A 22,370-nucleotide genomic window follows, 5' to 3' on the forward strand; every position below is an offset into this window, starting at 1 on the left:
CTAATCCATACAGTGTGCTACACTAGCAATACAGTCCAAACATCACAAACTAATTCCCAAACTACAGGCAGGAATCTGTGTCTTTGTTGTAGAACAGAACAACACAAGCCCACCCTAACCCAAAAGTCTGGTCTTCTGGAACTATAGAATGTCTTTATGGGCATACTTCGTACTAGCATTTACACAACGATGGATGATAATTAGATGTAGCAATTTCAAATGTTGCTGTTTGGCTGCGAAATAAAACAGAAGCCCTGATTTCTTGTGGTGTTTATGTTGTCCTGACACCTTTTATGAGAGTAGAGCTGTTGTAAAATCAGGTAATTACATTTGTTTACACAAATCTCCCTTAAGTTTTAACTGAATAGAGTATTCTTCATTTCCTGTCTAAGCTGTTGTGTATTATTGCTGTGCCCTGCTAAACCAGATGAGTTTACCTGGGAATTGGTGTGAGCTCAGGATACAGTTTTGTATATTACTTTACAGACACAAGGGAATATGCACACGACGTAAGGTTAAGTGCAGTCTTTGTCATTAAGTATGAGTCTTTGCAGAATCATGACCTAGGTTTGTCAAGTGCTTCAGAATGCAAGACATGCTAGTGCATAAAATATATCTTTTTACTGTGTATATCCTGTGTAGATAATAGTATGGATCTATAAACAACTCAGGAAAAATTGTTTATAGATACATGTGTTCAATTTGAAATTTTTTTTCCTGAGTGTTGGAGTAAAGTATCAAGTGGCTAAATCCTGGCCATAACTCACCATTAGACAGTTCTCCTAGTGAAAGGGAACATGCCAGTGGCATAAAGCTGTGGAGATGGCACCTGAGTAGACTGCTCTATACACCAGCATAGGGGAATGTTTGGAGTACAGGGAGCGGTGTGACAGAGCTATGCTAGGCCAATCCTCTACTGGTGGTAGCACACACCAAGGGCACATAAGCAAGGGCTCCATAAATAGTACCCTGATGTCCTTTGGAGCTAAACGCAGGAGATAATCAATACAGAAGATCTGGCATGAATTCTCACCCTCTTCATCCCTACACACCTCAGTCAAACTGTGCTTCAGTGCACTCACATGGCTCAACCCTGTTCTGGAGAGTGGCTGGAGCGAATGCTAGAAACCCGAGCCACTTTGAATATAGAGGCCCCAGCCCCAACCCCAGGCCCTCAACATATCTAACTTCTCACCCCCAGGGTCATACTAAAACCAGAAGAATATATGAAAATGAATAGTTGAGACATTTATTTATTAACAATTAAGTCATTATACCAATAGCTTGTATATTAAAAATGTCACTTTAATTGTGAGTTTCCACTGCAAGTAAAACTCTTCATTTTAGGAATTCTTTTCTGGCTTTATTGTGTGCAAACTCATTTTTAATTGAAGAAAAATCTAATTTATGTGCAACATCACTATTAATGTTAAGTATTGCAAGTCCACAGTGGCATAGCAAATGGGGGCAGAGGAGGCAGTTGTCCCCGGGCGCCATGCTGGGGGGGGGGGGGCACCAGTTTAGTGCCCCTATGCTCTCCCTGTCATCCCTGGGCTCGCCTGCTCCTCCTCCACCCGCCACCACCAGCTAGAGCCTCCTCCCTGCCTCTCAGCCCCAGCCTGACCCTCCTCCATCTCCACCAGCAGGTTAGTGTATGCGGGGGCCTGGCCCCAAACTGGAGGAGGTGGAGGAAGACGTGGTACAAGCTGCCCCCCCCCAAGGATCCGGCTCAGCTGTGCACCAGGTTTAAGGCCCCAAGGGGGGGAGGCAAATTTTTCCTTTGCTCCTGGGTGCATAACACTCTTGCTACACCTCTGTGAGTCCACTCACATGCTCTTGTCCCATTGTAGAATAATGATAGTTCTTTACTTGTTTTAACACACTGAAGGAACATTTACCTGAAGCCACTGATGCAGGGAGACTGACAAAAATATGTAGTACAATTGTGATATTAGGAAATACAGTCAACAGGCTGAGATCGAATGTTACTTGAAGCAATTCTTTTGGCTTAAAGTTGGTGGAATGTATAAATTTCAGGAACATGATCTTGTCACAGAGATCTCTTGAAATTTAATTATTGTACCTTTGTTGAAAATGTTCAGTCACTGAACATAAATCTTCATCACTTAACTCCCAAAGGAATCCAAAAAAGGTACAAATTTGTTGCAGTGACTGAAATTGACGTGTAAGACCAGATTTGATTAAATCAATGACAAAAAAAGAAAAAATATTGATTTGATAGCGCCTTTCTGTATCAGATTGAGATTTTAGGCTGCGATTGGTGGAAAACTCAGATGAAATGTCCATATCCTGCGCTACTGATTTGTACTCAGAAAGGATTACATCCCATTGATCACAAATCTTTTGAATGTCTTTAAGAAGTTGTTCAATGTTATCCCTCTCGACATCTAATGTAGCATTGTGTGCTTCAATTACAAGATTAGCTTCATGGATGATTTTTAGCAGCTTCATACACATGGACACCATTAAAATGAATTCAAATATTGATGTATACTTCTGAATAAACTTAAGTTTAGTGCAAGTCTGTGCTGTGAGAGTAAGAGATTCAAGCTCACTTAAAGCCTTTCTCACAGAGTTCAAACGCTGTGCAACTGGTTTTATGCCATCAGTTCATGCTGACCATCTCATTGTCAACATGCCAGAAGGGAAGCTTTCGAGGACTGCTACTGAAGATGTTGTACAATTGCTGGATTGTTCCAAAGTATGTGATTATTTTCTTGCATGATTCAGCACAATCAACGCCAACAAAATGTAGTGTGTGGTTGACACAATTGGAGAAATACAGTTTGAATTTTGCTCAAGAAGAACTGTTTGTACTCCTCTGTACTTCCCAGCCATATTAGATCTATTGTCATAGGTTTGGTCAATGCAGACTTGAAAATTTAATTTGAAGTCTTCCAGATTTTCTAATACATGAGTGGTGATTACTTCTCTAGTTTTTTCGTTAAGTTATTGAACAAAATTAATCGTTCTTCAACTAAAACCTTTGAACTTCCTGCAATTTTAAAATATCCAACTGCCAACGTCATTTGTTATTTATGAAAACAATCTGGAATTGCATCAAACATAATTGAAAAGTACTTCTCATGTCGTATCTCGTCAAGAATTGTTGTTTGCACAGATGTCCCACGCAGCTCAATAAACTCATTTTGTATTTTGGTAGACGGATAATGGAATTGCATTTTAATTGTATATACTTCCTAATGAATATTATACAATAACAGCTTGGGGGTGTTATTTACTATGGCCCTTATCGCAGTCTTGAAATTTCGACTGCTAACATGTTCCTGTTATTCACTTTCTCTAATAATTGGTGCGTTATTATGAATACAAACATGGGGCGATTACCAGATTAGATATAAAGTGTATTAAGCAACTAGAAATAAAAGTTTATTATCACCAAATAAGCCTTTAAAGGTGAATCTAAAACTGGACAAAGAGGTAGCTTATAGCTGAGTCTGTTATGGTTATTGTGTACGAAGACACATAAGAAAAACAGGAATACGAAAATCTCCTAGTCAGAGATAAATATGTAATTTAAAGGTTAAACTCACCCTCAGACCAAGCAAAATCACTTTACAGTAACAGAATTAATTACGACTTTCAAAACCTGTAAACTATGCAAAGACTGTATACAGTGTTTCATAATGTAGAATCACTTATCACAAGAGCTATTGCAGTATCCAGTCATGCAAATAAAAACTCATAAGTGACCAAAAAATTGATGAAGGCCTGAGGTCCTGCAATGATTTAAATCAATTTTTGGAGGTACATATAGCTTCATTTGTTAACTCTGTTATAACCACAAGGTATATAATAAACTGAAATGACTAGGTAAAAAAATGCCAACATTTGAGGCCCCTTGATCTCCTGAGGCCCACGCCAAATGGCCTTCCTGAGCCCACCTCTGATAGGGCCTGACTGATACTAAAACCTGCAATAAGCAAACCAACACTCTTACGTCTCTTGAAGAAAGAAATGCCCCCTTTTCTTCTCAGTCTTTGCAAATTATTGTAATAAAAAATAAAAAATTTAACATGTCTTTGATCAATAGTTTAAAAAAGCTTCTATCTTGGAAAGAGTTAATAAAAATAACTGTGGTATTTTACAATTATACTCAGCAATGAAAATAACTTAACATTTCTTACAGGTACTGTCCTATTGAAACCCGGGTCCCTGCCAGCTCTTTAAATAGCTCCCTGTTGGCTTTTGCTGCAGCTTAGTCAAAAAGGAGCAATCAAGGACGATAAAGCCATTGCGGATAAACTAAATGATTTCTTTGCTTCAGTCTTCATAAGAACGGCTGTACTGGGTCAGACCAAAGGTCCATCTAGCCGAGTAGCCTGTTTGCCGACAGTGGCCAGCACCAGGTGCCCCAGAGAGGGTGGACCGAAGACAATGATCAAGCCATTTGTCTCCTGCCATCCTTCTCCAGCCTCTGACAAACAGAGGCCAGGGACACCATTTCTATCCCCTGGCTAATAGCCTTTTATGGACCTAACCTCCATGAAATTAAATACCTTCTCTTTAAACTCTGTTATAGTTCTAGCCTTCACAGCCTCCTCTGGCAAGGAGTTCCACAGGTTGACTACACGCTGTGTGAAGAAGAACTTTCTTTTATTAGTTTTAAACCTGCTACCCATTAATTTCATTTGGTGTCCTCCAGTTCTTCTATTATGGAAACTAATAAATAACTTTTCTTTATCCGCCCTCTCCACACCACACATTATTTTATGTACCTCTATCATATCTCCCCTTGGTCTCCTCTTTTCTAAACTGAAAAGTCCCAGTCGCTTTAACCTCTCTTCATATGGGACCCGTTCCAAACCCCTAATCATTTTAGTTGGCCTTTTCTGACCCCTTTCCAAGGCCAAAATATCTTTTTTGAGGTGAGACCACATCTGTACACAGTATTCAAGATGTGGGTGAACCATAGTTTTATACAGGGGCAGTAAGATATTCTGTGTCTTCTTTTCTATCCCTTTCTTAATAATTCCTAGCATCCTATTTGCCTTTTTGACTGCCGCTGCACACTGTGTGGAAGTTTTCAGAGAACTATCCACGATAACTCCAAGATCTCTTTCCTGATTTGTCGTAGCCAAATTAGCCCCCATCATACTGTATCATACAGTATTCCTGTAATAGTAGCTATAGAAGGTAGTATAAAATTGAGTCCCAGGTACATGTCTTGCAGGCTATCTGAGCCAAGATCCAATCATGGACCTTTATGATACCTAGATGGTGACTTTGCCAAAAGAACTTCCCCACCCTCTCCCCTTGCTCTTCCCTCCAACCCCCGACCAAGCTAGAATCACCAGCACTAAACATATTCCTGCTGGGAAAAAAATAATTGTATTGATTTCTACAAAAGTAGCATGACCGAATCAGTGGGATCCTCATTCATCCACTTAAACCAAAACACAGGCCAACCAACATACAATCATGGTGGCAAATCATTTTAGACCCCCTTGTATTTTAAGGTACAGGCAGTCCCCGGGTTACATGGATCTGACTTACGTTGGATCCCTACTTACAAACGGGGTGAGGCAATCCCGCACTAGCTGCTTCCCCCCACCAGACCAGGGAGACGCGGAGCGGCTTTTCTCAGCGAACACCTCAGCTTGAGAATAAAGGTCTGAGGGAAGTGAGGTGTGGGAGAATAAAACTGAGCTCTGGAGAAATGTTTGGCTAGAGTTTCCCCTACAATATGTACCAGTTCTGACTTACATACAAATTCAACTTAAGAACAAACCTACAGTCCCTATCTTGTACGTAACCCAGGGACTGCCTGTATAATGAACATAAGAACATCAGAATGGCCACACTGGGTCGGACCAAAGGTCCATCTAGTCCAGTATCCTGTCTTCTGACAGTGGCCAATGCCCCAGAGGGAGTGAACAGAACAAGTCATCATCAAGTAATCCCTCTTCTGTCATCATTTTCCAGCCCCTGACAGAGGTTAGGGACACCATTTCTACCCATTCTGGATAATAAGTATTGATGGAGGGGGAGCAGGATTTTTAAAAGCCACAAATTAAAAAGAATCCTCCCAGCAAACAGCACTAGCTGAAAAGGTAGTGTGGAAGCTTGCAAATGTTTCGCAATCAAACACAAAACCATGTAAATATCAGCTAGTTTGGCATTCAAGTGTTGTGGTTCACCTAGACCAGGGCAAACTGTGGCCTGCAGGCTGCATCTGGCCCATCACAGTTAATCTGGCTTGCAAGCTCCACTGTCCCACTCCAGTACTCCCACTGGGGAGCAAGGTTGGGCAAAGGTTACCTTGTTTTACTAGCCCAGAACTCTAGCAATACCGCTGGGGAACAGGGTCAGGGGCTGTCCCTGGTCCAGTGCTCCTGCCAGGGAGTAAAGTTGGGGCTTGCCCAACTCTGATGCTCCTGCTAAGGAGCGGGGTCAGGGGCTCACCCCTTTCAGGCGCTCCTGCCAGCGATTGGGAGGCTCACCAGACTGTGTCCCACCATACAATTTCCATACCTACATATGACTTTCAGGCCAAAAAGTTTGCCCACTCAGACCGAAACCGTTTTTGACTTAAAGGTTTCCCTGAATCTTCATGCAAACTTTATTTCTGTCTCCAGAGAAGTGAAAACTGTGTTCTGGTGAAATTTGTGGACTGTTGAGGTTTGCCCTCTCTGCTTTGGCCAAGGGGAAAGTGCACAGCCGCATGCTGAAGTTTGTTGAAAATTGTTAGCTTCCATTGCCAACTGTCAGGAACTCAGCTGCCTCTAGGCAGGTTGCCTAGCAGTCCAGTGAGATCCCATGATTCACTCCTTGCCTGCTCTGCTCCATCTCTAATCCGGCTTGTTTCTGAACTCCTGGTTCCTGGCTCTGACCACTGGCTTGTCTTCTGATCATGACTCCAGGTCGAGCCATTGGTTGAGTTCTGACCCCTGGATCTAAACCTTGATTTGTCTGCTGATCACCCCTCCAGTTCTGTCAGCTGATTGTGCTTTGACCACTAGACCAGACTCCTGCTTTGACCAATAGGTAACTCTCCATGCACCATGGATTGGGACATCAACTGATCCATAGTTTTAGGCACAACCAAACTAATGAGCAGACACTAGACATTTAGACTAAATTCTCTGAATTCAATGCTGTCAGCTCCATCAGTCACAACAGTCCCTTAAATACTTCCTACTACTAAACAGGGCTGAAGGTGCACCTTAGCATGGCAGGGAGAGAAATGTACTCCATCCCACGTACAATTGTGAATTATCTTTCTGAATGAAATTCCATGTTACTAGACTGTCCGTTCTGGAAGATAATAGGCAAGATCATCCAACAAACTATATTTTATTGGCCACCCAGGGGAATTTCCTTTGGGATTTTTTTAAACAATCATAGAAAAGGAATGAGTTGGTTTCATCATGAACATACATGTGAAACAGGAAAGCCAACATGAAACACTATAATAAAGAAGTAAAATGGGAGTGGCCAGGCGATTGAGATGTAGGCAATACATTGCCAAATAGCAAGGACAGCAAGGTGCTTACATTACTATAGAGGCAACATGGTTTGATGGAGAGGATGCTGAACTGGGAATGGAGACAGATGGGTTATGTTGCTGACTGTACTCCTGACTTGGTATGTGACATTGGACAAGTCCCTCCCTTTCTCTGCTCCTTTGTTTCCCTCCCAGGCTCTGTTTCCACACTCTTCAGGATAGAAACGCTTTCTCACAATGCATTCAGATGTTGCCAGTCACAACAGGACCTCAGCTTCAGCTGGGGCTTCTAGACAAGAGACAAGAAGCTAGTATTTGCTGCAAGAGGCTGTCAACAGATGCATTTCAGAACAAATAACAGGTTGCAGTATAAAATAAGGCAGTACTAAAGAACGAGGCGGATATCTCTATTTCTATGTTACATTGCATCGGTTATGTTTGTTAAAATTTTGGCCATTTTTGTTTGTCGAAAAAAGATCTTGAGTCTGTCTGTCTGCTTTGATTTTAGTAACTGTCCATGTGCTTCCTGCTGGCTGAGCTCAACAATCACAGCCTAAACTCTCTCCACATGGCAAGTCTGGCAACAGACCACCTTCTTCAGCCTCACTGACGTCATGTCACGGTTTCCAGTTACAGACTTCACGAAGGTAATTTGATGGTTTAGCCTGGTTTACCAGAAGTTTAAAGGGCTTCATCAAGTGGCCAGATCTTGAGGGCTATACTCAGATGAAAGTCGAAGCTAGGATAGCTTTTTACCCAATACATGAATCTGTTTGACTTAGACACTAGTCTGGTTCCACTTCTAAAAGTGGCAGATTTACAAGAAATAAGATCTTAGAGGGTTGTACTTTATAACCTGCCTATAAAAATAATGGAAGTTTAATTAATTATTAGAGTTAATAATTAATTACTACCGTTAATCATTATCTATGAATTATTAGATTTACCAGAGTTTCTCCTCCTCCATGATAGTTTCAGGTCAGAATAAGCAACATTTTAAACAGTTGGAATGACCCAGCAGGAGAAAAATATGCCTCCAGCAATGTCCTGTCTTCAGATATTAGTGTTTGTAACAAGTAAGTAAATGAAGTTAATGGAATGAGAAAGCAAACTGAAATCTCCCCAGTTGAGATTTATCCCAGCTCTTTGGCCCTGGCTGTGGGGTCCTTAATGCATTCTGCCCACTCCCTCCTGCAGCCATTTTTACCCAGTATTCGGTGACACCTACCATCGTTGAGTGTTTGTGAAGGAATGGCTGTCCTGAAGACTGACATCTGTGACAAGCAAGTACATTAAATGACTGGGTAAGTTTTTACTACGTTGCCAACCCTAAGGGCCTCAGCCAGAATCTTGAGGTATTATCTCTGAGGATGATTATTCAGTCTCTGTGGCCTGTCCCGTGGTCTGTGGACTGAAATAGAGGGAGAGGAGGAGCTCCTGTCTATATAACTTCTAGCCCAGTTGCTAGAGTGCTCACCAAAGATCCCTATTCCAAACTCTTTTCCCCTTTACACAGGGGGAGGCAACTTCAACCGGGAGTCTTTCATAACCCAAGTGAGTACTCTAACCATAGTTATGCGGGAGGGCCTCCCCCTTCTTTTGTGTAAGTGCATTTCTCAGGGCCTAATCTGCTAGGCACACTGAGCTCACTCACCGGCTCAGGCCCCATAGGTGAGTTAGGGGCTCCTCTTTTTTCCTGGTTTGTGCCTCACTCCAGGGTTAGTGATGCCTAATGTGGGGCAGCAGTTTGACTCTTTAAGGGCACGAACTAGGCCTGTCAATGCGGGGGTGGGGAAAAAGAGGCAACTACCCTGGGGCCTGGTGATTCAAAGGGACCTCAGGCCTTCCAATTGCCACTGCAGCCCTGCATGACATGCTGAAGAGCCTCAGACAATACGCTCCAGATGGCGCTGAGGTGGGGGGGGGAGGTGCAGTCTGGGTGGCGCTGTGGACCTGTTGCCTCAGCCCCACCCTTTCCAGAAGCATGGAGCTGGCCCTCCCACTTGCCCAAGGGGGCCAATGAGTCTGCCGACTCGCCTGGCACAGACATAAGTGACTTGGGAACTTTGCAAAAATGTAGATGCCAGGCAAGTTTGGGTACTTACAGGGCTTGGGGGCAACTGAGAAGGGAATTTTGTGAATCAGTGAGGGCTGATTCTGTGGTTTAGGTGCTGAAGTGGCAGCAAGGGACCTAATTCCTTTTGTGAAACCAGTCCTGGATCTTTCCAAATAAAAGGTCACCAGAATTTTTAACAAGGGTCCAAACATATTTTCAATCTCAGAAATGGCTGAAATTAAAAAAAAAATCAAAGCACCTGGCAAAGAAAAATTGAGCTGAACCACATCAGGGCTGGCTAAGTTATAACTGAGTACAGTCTTAGAATAGGTAGCATCAGGCAACCATAATAATAGGTAGTGCTACCAGCTCTGCTTATAATAAAACAATTCTATCGAAGTATATGTGGATATATATAAATGCACACAGATCATTATTAAGGGTCCAGATTTGTATTACCCCTACCCACATTGATTTGTACTTTACATCTGGAATAATCTCTTTGATTTCAGTAGGTGTGGTTGTGTAGGATTATCAGAAACTGGCCCTCTATTATTTTCTCTTCATTGCAGTATAGCCCGGCATTTAGAAAGCCTTGATGGGGTGGGAGCAGGGCTGAGTGAAATTCACCTCCTGTGTAAATGCTCTCTCTACCTCAGGCTTATTCATAACTTATAACTGAAGCCTCCCTCCCACCCTGTGGTGGGAAGGTCCTTGTCTTATGCGCTACATTTTATTACTCTTTCTTGCATTCAGATATTTACTTCTATTATTTTTTTGTTTCAATGACTTTATTATGAGTATCTGTTTTAATTTTTGTGTAGAATCCAGAGAGCATTTGTAGGAGGAGGGTACCTAAGAAATTGGTTATGCTCATAATTTTTGTCCAGGAAAGAACAGAAATAAATTCCTACAACAGTAAAACCTTCCAGGGCATAGTATAAGAAGCAGTTCCTTGTGAAAGGAAATATATTGCAGTGAAGTAGAAAACAGTAGGTGGGGAGTCCCACGTTGTCAGTTTCCGGAACAATACACAAAGTGTTAGAACTTATCACCATAAAAGAGTAAATTTCCTAAATTATGCCACGTAGAAATCAAAAAACCCCAACATAATGCTAAAAACCCCCAGCAGTATTTACTTAATTCAAAAAGTACCTTTTGAAGCTACATCATGTGCAAAGCTAAGTGACTTCTGGGAAGACCAGCCATTACAGCAATGTTCTTATTTTATTGTAAGATCCAGTGGTGAATGAACTTCCTTTTTTGAAGGGACTAAAAAACCAATTCCATCAACATGTTGATTCTGGAGGAAGTAGGCACTTGATTTTATTACCCCTTCCAAAGAATTGTCACTAATCTACATTCCACTGTTACCCCTGCTTCAAACTTTTCAATCTTTCCCAAGTGTGCATTCCTTTTAACATTTTCTCTCTTGGTCACTACTTTTTCAACAACCCATTAGAAACGTATTGACTTACAACCCTCCAGCAGCTTGTGGTTTCTAAAATCTTTTTGGCATTTATAGTAAATGCCACCCAGATGGCTCTTAGAGTAACTTGCTGCTCCTCCATGATTCTCATCTCTTACCCTCTCCCTCTAACACTTCAGTTTTGGCTTTCTGAATCTATCCCCTCCCTGTGACTCAATTCTAAGCATCTGTGTGCTGCTACATCCATTAGGAACTCTATCCCCACTCAGCTGTTGAATCAATCACCATATACATCTCACATAACAACATATTCTCCATCCTCTGCCATCCACTCTGTGATCTGCTAACGAGGCACAAGCCGCCAAGGAGAACTTCAATGTTAGGCTGATATAAGTGGCCCATATTGTCCCATATCACAAGGCTGACTATCTTTTTAGATTTGGGACTGTACCTTGATCTTGCAACTTGCTCCTTTCTCACTGTCTGGGCATTCATTTGCTGGGCAAAGGGTCATAACATAAGTGGTCTAAGAAGAGAAGATAATGGACTTTTTTATAGCTAAACTCGATTATATCTGCCTCACACCACATTCTGCATTTGGATAGCAGGTTGTAGTTTAATCTCAGGGATACACTGGCTTTTATGCAGTTTGCAAAAGTGACAACATTAATTTTCTTTCAGAGGAAACTCCCACAGCCATTTCAGACAGCTCTCAAATAGTGATGGATCTGGAAGAATGTAGTCCTCTAACTAAAACAATCTCATAAAACAGTTAGGGCCCTATCCAAGGCCTATTGAAGTCCATGGGAACCTTTGGGGCTTTGGGTCACATCCATAGGACATAACTGTGCTCATAATTGCATGTGAAAAGGGCACTCCACGATAGTAACACGTTACTTACATGCCTGAGAAATCAGTGGTGACACGAGCTCTGTGCTGGTGTACATGATGGTCAAGGATGATGTTCCTGTCCCACTCAAGGGGCTACCCATTCCCAGATTCTACCAAACAAGCTAGGGACGCCTTCCCTGCCGAACCGGCTAATGGCCATTGAGTGATGCTATTTACTTAAATGTACATCATGGATACAGGTGCATACACGTGAAAGATCCTCAGGACTTCTACAAAGCTTCTGCTAGTCACATAGATGGTCAGTTGAGACAGATTGTGAAAGGAGGAGTTGAATGGCCATATGTTCCGAATAGCTCAGGGACAGATTTCTAAGCCTATCTGCAGCTGTGTGCAGATTTTCTAAAAAGCTCCAACTTTATTCAGGAACCTAAATAATGGCCAGCATCCCCCTTTGTGATAGCTTTGGCCAGATTTTCTAAAGAACTTAGAACCCAAAGTGCTAAATTCTTGAAATCTGGCCCTAATTCTGGTTCTGAGAGAGTGTAGGGTTCTAACATAACTGCACTAGTTAGGATGTCAGAAAAATGTAACGAAATCCAATCTGCAACAGCAGTAGCACACTCTAGAAAGTTATGTTATAAGTGGTTGCTGATGGCACTCAACTTTCTGCTTCTTGACACACAAAGCACTCTAGCTGTAGGCTCAGTTCTACAAGGTGCTGAGAAGCATGGCCCTGATCCAATAGAAAACGTAACCAAGTTTTTAACATTAAGCACGTAAGCAGTCATTTTGGCTGCAGCTGTAGTTACCATGCACCTTCTGCCAATCCATGTCTGCTGGGACAACTTCTAACGATCCAGCCCTCCTAGAACCATCAAAATACAAACAAACGTATTTCCCTAAAATGTGGAAATTCTCCGGTCAAAAGGCAATATTCAATCCTGCATCAATAATAGGTTTAAGGTCTAATATCTCACAAACCATCATGTAGAGAAATGTGCGCTTTATAATGTTGGATTACTGGGAAATACACAGCCTTTACTTCTAGTCCTGATACATTTTAAAATTGTGATGCTATCAATTACAGGTAGGCTGCTTTAGTTCATTTTATAAATTCTTACTTCAGCTATATATTTTCACTCCCTCTTTGGCCTGTACATGTTAAGAAATGTAATTGTGCTTGAACATGATGGCAAACAAATGGTTTAAGTAATTTAGTCCAGGTTAAATCACATTCAGCACTATGTAGTTAGGACCAATGTTAGCTGGCATGATGCCAAACTAATTTTCCTGGTCTGCACTGATCACAAAGTCTGCAGCATGGTGGCAGTGAACTCAGTTGCTCACAACTGGGCTTATGCACATCAGCCTTGGAATTAATGGTACAGGAAAAAGGGGTATCAACTATAGTAACAATCAAACCTTTAAAACCTCATATATTTCTGGAAATATAAACTATGGCCCATTAACAGAATGCATCATGATATACCATAATTTCATTGGCACCAATCTGTATAAGTGTCTTGTGGCTTTGCCACTCGTGAACAGAACCACATATGAGATGGTTGCGTGGCCACATCATTGCAAATTATTTGTAAATTGCAGCATAATTGTGCTCCAGAATCTAAATCTAAATTTTAAAAAAGTCATCTTGAGCCTTTTTACAGTATCAGCACAACGTAACTGATGTGGTGACAACTTCCTGAGGCTGCAGCCAGCCCAAGACAACGGTTCTGAATAAAGTGTGGGCTGTCCTTTTTCTATCACTTGGTTGTTCATACTGAAATTTAATGAAATGGTCAGTGTTTTGACTGTACTGCTGCTGATTAATTTTAGCATAAATCTCCTGGCAATATGCTCTTTTCTCATTGCTGGATGAAGTAGCAGCCATTGGGGCAGAATAGTAAGCGGCCAATAGCTGCTATAGTTACTGAGATGGGGGGAAAGGAATGAAAACCCTACTCCTTCAGCTGTAATACCATCTCTTTTTCCTGTTCAGAAGGGTAAAGGAAAGAGGAGTTACATCCCGTTCCCAAACCCAAAATACCACCCACAACTTCTGTGGTGTCAGAAGCCTCAATTATACCTTAGTCACCTGTCCCCAGCAATCTTCTGCGATGTTCTCATGATACCACAATGAAAACTTGGAGTGATGCAACATACATTGAATGCAATATAAAACTAAACACATGGAATAATCTATTAATTGAACTGGACAGGACATGGATAATGAGGGGGACAGGGAATCTGTCACATATTTAGCCCCCTTGCCACATAATTTAACTTCACTTGTGAGTTTGTTCTTTGGTAACATGCTCTTTCCAATAAAAGCTTCATACCAAATGATCAGATATGCTCTCCTTTCATAATAGTAGAGCTGGGTCTGAGCCACAAAGCTCAGAAGAGATTCAAACTTTCACAAAGTAATTGGACTGTTTGGATTTCGCTTCAGATCCTTGGCTTTGTGAAAGCTATATACTAATAACATTCCAATATTTGGGAGGTGGGGGGGTATTTCATTGTGTTCTCCAGGGTGCTATGCGAATGTTGATTTTTCTGCTAGTTGACAGGAGATGTCTGCTAGCTACCATGTAGTGTGAACATTCTCTTGCCTCTTAGTAGTTAAATTTTGTCCTTTGCAATTTTCAGATTTCTGACAGAGCTGCTGGTGACAGTTGTAATAATATTCTGTAAAATGTTGTGGTGGTGATTCTTTGAATGCCTTTGAGGTTTGCTGTCCAGAGTTATAATAACCTCTACACTGTATGCCCAGACATGTGTTCTCAACTTGGAAGCACTGTGGTTAGCATTTACTCTTCTGCCTGGCTGAGAGCACGTGTGTGCAAGCATGTGTCGCTGGGCATGTGACTGTGTCTAGTTAATTGTCTGGAATGCCCTAGTATCTGAGATCTGTTTGCCTGTTGTCTGTGCCTATATCACATCAGCTCTCACTGAAAGTGAAAACTAGCAGACTTTGTCAAAGAGGAGAAGGCCCTCTGACAGGGATGGGAAGGTGTTTTCTGACCCTCATTTGACTAAGCTGGGAAATACTTTACATCTAATACATACTACATTGTGTTATCTCTCTAGCAGTTTTCATTTATTAGAAGAGAAAGAGAAAGATTGGACACTCTATGGATCAGTTTGTGTAAACTGGGATAGCTTCACTTACATAAACTGAAAATCTGGCTGTCTGTAGTTTAAGCAGTTTGAAATAACTTCTTAGAAGTACAAGAAACAGTAGCTAACATATCTAAACATTTGTCTGTGTATATATGTATAATCATACTTGTTCTCAAAGGGGGATGCTAGTACAGAGCAATTTTGTAAATCAGGCCCATAAGGTTTATACTGTAAACACAATTACACACAAATTCTGCATTTCCAAGTCTGTATAATACTTTTGCAACGAAGTCTGAAACCAAGCAAAAAAGGTGGGGTACAAAATTTGCTTAGTCACAAGTGAAATGGTCTCAAGTTACAGTGGGGGAGATCTAGGTGGGATATTAGGAAAAACTATTTCAGCAGGAGGGTGATGAAGCACTGGAATGGGTTACCTAGGGAGGTGGTAGAATCTCCATCCCTAGAGGTTTTTAAGTCTCAGGTTGACAAAGCCCTGGCTGGGATGCTTTACTGTAAAATCTTGAGTATAACGCACTCTTCCCCCCCCCCCCCCCCAGTTTTTTAGGGTCAAAGCCGGGGTGCGCATTATACATAAGAGCTATTTTTTTAAAGTTTTAAACTCCCTCTCTCCTCCACACTGAAACTTTCCCGCGGCAGCGCGGCGCAGGGCCGCAGCCCCACCAGGGTCCCAGACAAGGCAAGGAGCCGGCTGTGCTGCCAGGCTGCAGCGCCCTGGCTCGCTGCCTTCCCGGTGCTCCTTAAGAGGCCACCGCAGCAGGCGTGAGCTCAGCTGGGCAGGGGGATCCCACGGCAGGTGAAGCGAGGAGCCGGTGGTGCCGCTAGGCTGCATCGCCCTGGCTCGCTGTCTGCCTGGTCTCAGCGTGGGCAGCTAGGCAGGGGGCCCTGCAGCAGACATGAGCTCAGCTGGGAAGGGGGCCCCACGGCAGGCAGCAGCCCCTTCCTTCCTATATATACCGTAAAATTGTGAGTATAATGGGGGTGCGCATTATAAATATGAGTTTAGTTTATTCAAGAATTCTTATGTTTAAAAGGCAGGTGCGCATTATACATGGGTGCGCATTATATTCGAGATTTTACAGTAGTTGGGATTGGTCCTGCCTCGGGCAGGGGACTAGACTCGATGACCTCCTGAGGTCTCTTCTAGCCCTATGATTCTATGGAATTTTCCAGAATATTTTTCTCAGTCTCTGAATTCCCTTTATAAGTGAATTTATGAAGAAAATGAGAGTGCATGGAATGGGACTTAGGTTTATATACTGCCTGTCATATACATGCTGTATCTCAAAGTACTTACACAAAGCAAGAAGTTAGATACAAATAGTGCATTGAAACTATAAGAAAACAATGTGATATACTGAGCAAAAGCTCAGATACATGTTCAGTGACTGGAACCTAGTTAACAAGAGAGGCAAAGCCCTGGCCGGGTTGATTTAGATGGGATTGGTCCTGCCTAGAGCGGAGGGCTGGACTTGACAACCTTCTGAGGTCTCTTCCAGTTCTATGATTCTATGATAAGGGGATGGTTGGATGAAATAACATGATCTTGGTAACTAATTGACCATTCATTATAGGGAACTTTCTGGGTGTCTGGCTGGTGAGTCTTGTCCACATGTTCAGGGTTTAGCTGATCGCCATATTTGGGGTCAGGAAGGAATTTTCCTCCAGGGTAGATTGGCAGAGGCCCTGGAGGTTTTTCGCCTTCCTCTGTAGCATTGGGCACAGATCACAGCTGAAGGACTCTCTGCATGTTGGGGCCTTCAAAGTATTTGAAGGCTTCAATATCTGAGACATAGGTGAGAGGATTATTCTAAGAGGGGTGGGCGAGATTCTGTGGCCTGCACTGTGCAGGGGGTCAGACTAGATGATCATAATGGTCCCTTCTGACCTTAAAGTCTATGAGTCTATGAGTCAATGTTAGTCAAAATGTTGGAGATTATTCCCTGTGCTTTTAAAAAAGTACAATAGAAATCTAACCTCCGCCAGCCCACAGAGTCATAGAGATGGAGGGGGACAGAAGGAAGTACAGTTCCACTTTGAAGAGAAAACCTCTTATAGTGCAGCTATACACTGATGCTACTCCATGCTACAGGGTTAATTTTGTGTATGAACTCAAGACTTAGTGAGGGAAAAGCCAAAAGATCTCTCAGTGAGCAGACCAGTGTCAAGATGAACCTTTTGTTAGGAACAGAAACAATATATAGAAATGAAGTCCTAAACATTGTTCCTCTGTGTATCAGGAGCCAGCAACTGCCCTGTCCTTGGGTTCTCTGTGTCTGCCATCAGCAAGAAGTGTGCCATAGAAATCAAAGACTGTATACCATGTACAGCATGTGGGGCATCTCCACAGGTCATGGAAGACTTATTGCAGTGGGGCTGACAGACTCACCAGGCCCTTGGGCAAGGCAGGATGGTGGGCTCCCTGCTCCTGGAAGGGGCAGGGCCTCAGGTGGAAGGGAAGGGACAGAACTGCGGCTAGCCCCAAGCAGCCATCAGCACAGTCTGGAGTGTGCTGTGGCTCCCTCAGGCAGCCCTCAGCACTGCCTGGAGCACACTGCACAGGGCTCCAACTGTGATTTAAAAGGCCCAGTGCTTCGGCCACTGCTGCTAGCAGTGGCAGCAACTGGAAGCCCTGGGCCCCTTTGAATCGCCGGGCCCCGGGGCAGTTGCCCCCCTTGCCTCCCCCATCAGCATCCTGTCTTACTGCACAGCGCTCATTCCCTTTTTTAGATCCTTCTCACATTTTCCTTGCTGCATTAAAACACTGACCAGTGATAACACATATAATACGGTAAGTGACTGAAAGGCCCTTAAAATTGCACAATCCCGACATGTATCAGTCACCCTTTTTCCAATCAACTATGCTGCAAGACCGCTGGGCAGGAAGTGCAACTCTGGCTTGTTCGGTTCCACCATACCTCAGAACCAGGGAAATGACAAAACTGCTCAGTGACTAACTATACAAACACTAATTCCCAGACAATCAGTGCGCTTCCTGGAGTGTCTGGAAGAAGGCCACCCACTCTCTGGGAGCACGTCTAAACTACATTCCTGTTCCGAAAGAGGAATGTAAATGAGCCCAATGGAAAATTCAAATGAAACGTGGATTTACAAATCTCATGCTTCATTTGCATAATTGTGTGCAAGCGCTTTTTCGAAAAAAGGTTTCTCAAAAAAGAAACCGCAGTCTAGATGGGGTTCTTTTGGGGGGGAAAAAAACCTTTTTTGAAAAAACCCGTACTCCTGAAAAAATGAGAAGTATGGGTTCTTTCGAAAAAGGGTTTTGTAGTCAAAAGAACCCTGTCTAGGCTGCGGTTTCTTTTTTGAAAAAGCGTTCTTGCGCGATTATGCAAATGAAGCACAAGATTTGTAAATCTGTGCTTCATTTGAATTTTTGATCGGGCTCATTTACATTCCTCTTTCAGAAGAGGAATATAGTTTAGACATAGCCTAGGTGTTCCATCTTTCAGACCTTCACCCATCCTACCCTCACGGAGCCTGCAAGCACAGGGAAACTCATCTGCAGCTCCTTTTGCTCAAGCCTCCATTCAGACTTTGGTTCCAAGATCTAAAAAGTTAGCCTCGGCTCTTATAGCCTCCGCTGGTTCCTTAACCCTGTAACTGCAGGGTTACGAGAGGCAACAGCCCCAGACATGGTTCCTGCATCTTTCCTCAGTCAGATCCACAAGGCAATATGTTCCTGAGCCAAGCCACATGGCTGGATCTCACTGCTCCACTTCCAGAAGAAAGTCTGAGAACCAGTGCAGCCATCATCAGTGCCATACCTCGTGCCTCACAGTGATCTACTCCAGACATCATTCTTGCCACTGAAAGACAAAGATCAGTTCTAACTGCTTCCTCCAGGTCCCAGAAGATGAATGCCAGTGATGCCCCTGAACAATGGCCAATGGCTGCTGCACCAAGAGAAAAGAAACATAGGAATGTAAGAGCCCAAAGATACTAGGATCCAATCCATGTGGATGCAGTGACACTGCAGACAGTGGCACCGGATAATATCTCTTGTAGTGTAAACAACATTTTCCAGCTTCTTAGAGTGTTATTTTTATTCAGGCAACAAGCATATAATGTGGCAATAGCACCACACATTATCACTCTCCACACTTGCTAAGAACACCCCACACTACCCTGAAACAGCCACATTTCCTTGCTTAGCTACCTGCTCTTCCTCCTAGTGTCTTGTTTATTATACACATTGTAACATTTCCCCCCTTTAAATATGAAATACGCAACTTACTGAAACAAACAATAATGCATTTCAAATTGCAAACAATAATAGTGATAATAAATCAATAAAACAAGCATTCCATCCCTGCTACACTGCATCATCTTTTTAAATACGTAGATGGCTATTTCTCCCATGCAAGAGGTCTCAATGCAACCTCTGCATCAGGTACTTCTGTCATCAGTTTTGCGTTTTCAGGATCAACTTTTGGTTCAAACTTGTTCGGTGATGTGGGAACTTCAACATTCCGTCCAGGAGGCCTGTCTGAATAGAGTGTCTGGCGACTGCCCCTCCAGACTGCCAGAAACTTAGGATCAGCCTAATTAGGCCACCTTAAGTGGCAACTCCATTGTTGCTGTACTCATGCTTCCAGAGTTACCCACTATCCTTATTTGCTCAGCTGATTCACATGTCAGAGCACACCTTTACCATTCTCCAGAATTACTGTGCAGGAGACTGGGCCTGTCGTATCTTGAATGACTGCTGGCATCCAGTAGGGGCGAAGACAATTTTTATTAGTATTATCAGCATCTTCAGTAATAAAACTATATTGTGTGGCATGTTTGTCATGTTGATGCTTTTATTCCTGTTTCCCCCCCCCTGTTGTTTTACCAGTAAGTATGGATGCATAAGGTATAATAACCTTAACCTTAGTTTCCTTCCTATTAACATCTATCTCTTCAGAAAGGACTACCATGAAGGAACTATCATGAAGAGACAAAAGGGACTATCTTGGTCACTTAATCTGACCTTCCGGCACATTGCAGGACACAGACCCTCACCCACCCACTCCTGTGATAGATCCCTCCCTGCTGGCTGAGTTACTGTAGTCCTCAAATCGTGAGTTGAAGACTTCAAATTATAGAAAACCTACCATGTATACTAGATTAAACCGGCAAGTGACTTCTGGGCCATGCTGCAGAGGAAAGAGAAACCTTCCAGGATCCATGAGTCTGACCCGGGCAAGAAATCCTTCCTGACCACAAATATGTTGAACAGTTAGATCCTGAGCATGTGGGCAAGACCCACCAGCCAGACACCTGGGAAAGAACTCTCTGTAGTGACTCAGAGCCCTCCCAACTAGTGACAGCATCACTGGCTATTGGAGATATTTGCTGCCAGCAGTCACAGCCATCGCAGCAGACTTATCAAAGTATCCCCCTCCATAAATGAAGCAAGCTCATTCTTGACGTCAGTCAGCTTTTTGCTCCCACTGCTCCCCTTGGAAGGCTTCTCCAGACCTAAACTCCTCTGATGGTTAAAAACCTTCATCTAATTTCAAGTCTCAACTTATTCATGGCCAGTCTATATTTGTTCTTGTGTCCACACTGGTGCTTAATTTAAATAACCCCTCTCCTTCCCTGGTATTTATCTCTCTGATGTATTTACAAAGAGCAATCAAATTTCCCCTCAGCTTTCTCTTGATTAGGCTAAACAAGCTAATCTCTTTGAGTCTCCTCTCATAAGGTAGGTTTTCCATTCTTTGGATCATCCTAGCAGCCCGTCTCTGCACCTGTTCCATTTTGAATTCATCTTTCTTAAACATGGGAGACTAGAATTGCACACGGTATTCCAGGTGAGATCTCCCCAGTATCTTGTACAATGGTACTTCCTTCTCTCTACTGGGAATCCCTCGCCTGATGCATCACATTGGTGGCTCATAGTCAGCCTGTGATTAACCAATAAACCCAGATCTTTCTCCTCCTCTGCAATTTCCAACTGATCAGTCCCCAGCTCAGAGCAATTATTCTTGTTGTTAGAACCTAAATGCATGACCTTGCACTATTACCTTTCATCCCATTTCTATTACTCCCATTTTCAAGGTTGTCCAGATATTCTTGTATGATATCCCGGTCTTCTTCCATATTGGCAAAAATGTTAAATAAGATTGGTCCCAAGACCAATTCCTGAGGAACTCCATTAGTAACCTTCCTCCAGCCTGGCAGTTCACTTTTCAGTAGGACTAGTTTAACCAGTTTCTTATCCAACTTTCAATTCTTATCTTCTCCAATTTAATTAATATTTTCCCATGTGGAACTGAATCAGATGCCTTACACAAATCTATATAGATTAGATTTACTGAAAAAAAAATCAGTTATCTTCTAAGTGAAGGAGTTGAGTTGCTCTACAGATAACATAAGCTACCTCCTTCTCTTCCTTTTTTATTGTCCTCCTCAAGTCCATGGTTGTGGCCTTGTATCATGCTTTTGTGTACCTGTTTTCTGGGTTTTGTTTCAATTCACTCTTTGAATATGCCCAATTTGCAAAAGTGATGTTTTCAATCTTTAAATCTGCAGAACTTTGAGGTGTGATTACATCCCTATAGCACATTCTGCTAGTGGACTGGATCTGTTTCCCAGCTTGCCCTGTGTTTGCTTCATGGTGTTTCGTGAATAATATCTTGTCTTTTCTTCATGGTGTTTTCAACTCCTCCAACTCCTGTGTCTGTAAATCCCTTACATTTTTATTGCAAATTTCATAGCCTCGGCTAATTTCAGAGCTGTTTCATATGTTAACTGTGGCTCAGACAGTAATTTCCTTTGCATTTTATCATCATAAATGCCACACATTAATCTGTCTCTTAGCATTTGTATCAGAGTCACACCATAATTATGACCTTGAGAGAACTTCCTCAGTTCTGCCACAAATCCTCCTACTGTCTCCCAAGATTTCCTTGCCCCAGAGTTAAATTTAAATCATTCTACTATTCCACTGATGTTGGGTTAAAACATCAGTGGAATAGTAGAATTGTGGTTTTAACACATTTATTAGGTCATTAAAAGTTTTGTCTCCTGACTTTTCAGGGATTAACAGGTTTCTCATTGAACGGTAAGTCTTCGTCTCTACACTGATGTGTCTAATAGCGTTCTTCTGACCTTCGTCTGTAATATCATTAACACTGGAAAAATAAGATAGTGTTTTTCAGTATCCTTCCCAATTTTGGTGTTGTGGATTAAAGGGTGAAATAGTCCCAAATGTTGCAGCCATTGTCCCTCTTTGTAAGGATTTATAGGTCTTACTTTACAGATAAACTCCTCCACTTCTTTTCTTCATTTTTCAGTCTTTCTTGGGGAAAAAGGTGTTGTTCTTCTCATCCCTCAATATTGGGGTATCAAATTATTGGGTAGTCATGGCCTGTTATCAGTTCCATCTATTGGAA

General features: G+C 42.5%; 1 protein-coding gene and 1 long non-coding RNA gene across 3 annotated transcripts in view; one reads left to right on the forward strand and one right to left on the reverse strand.

Annotated features, from left to right (window-relative positions):
* Nucleotides 1–22,370, reverse strand: part of WNT7B (Wnt family member 7B) — a 130,669-nt gene that overhangs the window by 77,981 nt on the left and 30,318 nt on the right. The window contains exon 2 of one of the 2 annotated variants that reach the window (XM_075900022.1): nucleotides 18,753–18,881. The exons of the other annotated variant lie outside the window; for it this stretch is intronic. The gene's annotated coding sequence lies outside the window, so the exon portion shown is untranslated. The remainder of the gene's footprint in view (nucleotides 1–18,752; nucleotides 18,882–22,370) is intronic. 2 annotated transcript variants of the gene reach the window in all.
* On the forward strand, nucleotides 5,648–8,811 carry LOC142826674 (uncharacterized). The gene is made up of 4 exons (XR_012900873.1): nucleotides 5,648–7,850; nucleotides 7,998–8,136; nucleotides 8,462–8,565; nucleotides 8,687–8,811. It is a non-coding gene; the product is annotated as an uncharacterized LOC142826674 (long non-coding RNA).

This window comes from Pelodiscus sinensis, chromosome 1 (assembly GCF_049634645.1).
Source record: "Pelodiscus sinensis isolate JC-2024 chromosome 1, ASM4963464v1, whole genome shotgun sequence".
In the NCBI taxonomy this organism is placed as follows: Eukaryota; Metazoa; Chordata; order Testudines; family Trionychidae; genus Pelodiscus; species Pelodiscus sinensis.